The 3918-nt window shown below is 61.9% G+C and overlaps 1 pseudogene; it reads left to right on the plus strand.

Moving 5' to 3' along the window:
- Positions 1-1727: 1727 nt before the first annotated feature.
- Positions 1728-3599, plus strand: LOC119352748 (annotated as a pseudogene).
- The last annotated feature ends 319 nt before the right edge of the window (positions 3600-3918 follow it).

Below are 3918 nucleotides of genomic sequence, written 5' to 3' on the forward strand. Positions count from 1 at the left end.
CCACCAAAAACCCACCCTCTCCCGTGCGTTTTTGGTTAGCGCCGCTCCGGAGTGTCACCGCCCGCATTCATACCAGGCCAGAGCGGACACGGCCGCTCAGCATTGAAGCGACACGCCGATCGAGAGAGCGCTGCGCATGCAGCTTTCAGTGCAGGCGATTGTCGCGTGTTCCAATGACACGACGGCTGTCCGTCCATCCGTCTGCCGCTCACATTGATGGCACGCGGTTGTCGAGGCGTCTTCTCCGGCGCCACCCATCCATCCCTCTGCTGGCCAGCATTGCTATAAAAACCGATGCCCCGGTCATAGCCGCTGTCATCCACCTCCGATCCCTTTCTGCACCACTCCCACCATGGATTTCTCCCCGACCAAAGCTCTCTGGGATGGCCTGGCGTCAGACCAGAAGGAGACGGCCGCCATTTTTCCTGGCTTGCTGGCTGGCAGGCAACCGAAGGACGATGACGTTCCAATGGAGGACATTACCGACGACGAACCGGAGCTGCAGAGTGCTGAGGCGGAACTGAAGACGGTGAAGCTTCAGTTCTCGGGGCTTATGGCATGACATGGGGAACGGACATCGGCGACCATTTAGACCTAGCCAGACGAGCTCCACTTAATTGATGTAAATGTAAAAAAATCCATCATGTTTAAATGAAACCCGTCATGTTTATATAAAATTCGGTCATGTTTATATCAAATCCGGCCGTGTTTGAACGAATTTCGTCCGATTAGTTTGAGTTATTATCAAAATGTATGCGGCTAGTGTTAAATGACGTCCTCCCACATCCATATCCGCATACTGGTTTCCTCTTGTCCGTGAACAACTGCAAGTAAAAATTTACAGGTTGCGTTGGAGATGCCCTTGCGCCTACATAATTATCTGCCTCTGCAGATTATTTTTTCGGAGGTCAAGACCAGACCAGCATGGCCCGACCCCACTCGCGCTCTCGCGACAGCCGAAATCCCCCCGCCATAGTCCACCAACCCCTCCTGGCGGGCGCCGCTCCGGCGCCGCTGGCCACCCAACCCGGCTCGCCGCGGCCTCCGCACCTCGCCCCCGCCCCGCCTACACTGCTTTGGGGCTTCCCCTCGCCCCCGCCCGCTGGGCTGCAATCCCTTATGTTTCAGTCCGAGATCTAGATCGGGAACTGGCCACCCCGCCCCCTCCGCCGCCTGGTCGGCCGCCGCGCGACCCGCGCGAGGTGTCGGTCGTTCCGGAGACGCCTCTTGAGCTGCTCCGCGTCAGGGCCAGGCTGGGCGCCCCCTTCTTCAATGATGCCGCTGCGCGCAATAACTATGGTAGCTGGGCCATCGTCCAGGGCGTGGGCGGCCAAGCCCTGGAAGCGCATTCAACGCGCGTGGCGCCCGCGGGGCTCGAGGTTGCAGACGCGGTGGGATGGGTCACCGTCGCGTCCCGTCGGCCGCGCCGGACGGCTTTGCCTGGCGCCCATTTTATGCCCCGCCAGCCCGCGCCGGAGTGGATTAAAGGCCTATGCTTCCGCTTCCTTGAACCTCGACATCGCCAAGCCAAGTGCACAAACCAAATCGTCTGCCGCCGCTGCTTCCATCCGGGCCACCGTGCTAAATCCTGCTACAACAAGCCAGCTCCTCATCTCCGACCTTGCGTCCCGACCGCGCATCCTCTTCGCCTGCCCCCTGCGCGTGCGCCATCCGGCCGCCCCTCGCCTTCTTAGCGCCCTGCGTGCCGGCCGCTCCCTTCCCCGCACATGGCTTGGTCTGGCGACCGCTCCCAGCGGCCTGCGGAGGTCTTCACAGTCATCCATGGGACGCCGGCCATGCATCAGGAGGCGGCTCTTCTGGGCTCGCATGCGTTGGTCGCATGGCTGGACCAAGACCTACGGGAAAGCACGAACGACATCGCTGCTGCCATCGTCTCCGAGCTCGGCATGCTGTCGGATGACATCTCCATTGTCAAACACTTCCCGGAGGCGTTCCTGGTCAGGTTCTTCCAGTGGCACCACTGCATCGACGCGACGGGGCGCCGGGACCTGCCGTTCCGCGGGACGAGGCTGCAGCTGTGCCCGTGGCGGCTAGAGGATCACTCCAAGATCGTTGATCTCGTCCACCACGTCTGCCTGTGCCTGGACGGCCTGCCTCTACAGGCCTGGGACGAGCACACCGTCGCGCAGGCCATTGGGCCAGGCTGCTCCATCGACTACATCGAGCCGGACTCAAGGCTCAAGACGGACTGTGAGGTGCTTGGGGTCTAGGCGTGGACGGCGTTGCCGGCAAACGTCCCTCGCGTCAATTGGGTGACCTTGCCGGCGCGCGGGGACAGCCAGCCAGCTTTTGGGCGGCGTGCCCTGGAGCGGCGGGTCATCATCCACCTGTCGATCCACGAGGATCCAACTCAAGGCACAAGGATTGTTTCCAAGGGGTACGACTTCGTGAAGGGCGTCGTCGACGGCGAGCGGCAAGCCCGCGACCCAAGTGAGCGCATCTCCCGGCCGAACAACAGCCACCGGCGCGACCGGGATGACGACCATGACAGGCACCGCGACACCCGGGATCGCAGGGGTCGCGACAACTCGCGCAACAGAGAAGGGTGGGGGCGCGCATCACGCGCAGCCTCTCCAGGCAGCCGCGAGACGCCTCACGTGATCATGGCCGCGACCTTGGGTGCGGCGGCCGTCGTGATGATGCTGGTCGCGACCGCGGCGGCCACCGTCGTGATGCTGACGCGCCTGCTGTTTTGCTGGGCTCCGGATCCCCAAGCGTGGCGGCGGCCCGTGCCTTTGAGATACAACCTCTACAAGCCGTGCCGCTGGAGGCTGGGCGCGGCCGCAGCATTGCAAGGCATCCCTCGCCACGTGCTGCCCGGCGTCGCTCTCAAGAAGCCCTCACGCCGCTTGCCTCGCCGCCGCTTTCACCAACCTCCGTTCTGCCGCTGTCACCCAGGTCCAAGAGGAATGAAGTTCAGTCGGCCACGTTGCTGCCGGGGGAGCCAAGTGGGGCGCTGCGACAGCTCTGTGTGCCCACGACGATGCTACTGCCTGTGCCGTCCCCGTCCAGGCCCCTGGGTTTGAGGCCTCGCCAACGCCGCCATTGCCGTCCAGCGGGCCGGTGCGCCGCACCCCTTCGCCCGTGCGGCGCCGTAGGGTCGATGCTTCTGGTGTTGTTGGCCTGTAGTGCCTTGCGCCGTTGTTTGAATATAGGCAGGAGGCCATCCCGCCCACCCCGGCTCCAACACCGCCTCGGGATCTTACGACGCGCGGCAAAACAATGGCTGGAGTCTCCATCTCCGGGGTCGGCGGCACCTTCTCGCTGCACAAGACAAAGACGGCAAGCCGCCCCAAGGCCACGCCCGTGGCTCGCGCGGCAGAAATCCTGGTCTGTCACTCTCTCGGCATCGTCAACGATGGAGAGGACATCACCACCGCAGCCTTGGACGCCTTCATGGACCGCTTCAAGGAGCATCTATCGCCGGAGGTGCTCACAGCCATGAGAGGCCTGTTTAAGCTAGACGACGCCAATGCAGATGCTGTGGAGGAAGCTCTCCTGGAGCATGGAGGAGGAGGCGCGCTGGACCTGGAGAGGGCCGACGAGGAGGCCGTGCTGTAGTAGGCAGCGTCCTGAGCCGCTACTCATAATCTGGGTTGTTAGTTGCTATGTTAGTACAACTATTTGCATGTTGCCGGATGGTTAGGTGCTGGGTCAAGTTTCAGCTTGGTAGCAAAGTGTGTGGGCGTGCTGTATATGCGCCATGTATCAGGTTATCTATGCAACCGTGGGTGTTGGCTGTCGCATATGTGTGCACACAAATTGTTGTTCTCGCTGCCAGTTCAGATGCTGCCATGTTTCTTCTTGCCTATGTTCAGTGGCTATGCTCTAGGGTCCTCGCTGTTAATTTATGTCATCACAACCAGTAAACTTTCTGAGCTGGAATGTCCGGGGCCT

This window comes from Triticum dicoccoides, chromosome 1A, assembly GCF_002162155.2.
Source record: "Triticum dicoccoides isolate Atlit2015 ecotype Zavitan chromosome 1A, WEW_v2.0, whole genome shotgun sequence".
Classification (NCBI taxonomy): Eukaryota; Viridiplantae; Streptophyta; class Magnoliopsida; order Poales; family Poaceae; genus Triticum; species Triticum dicoccoides.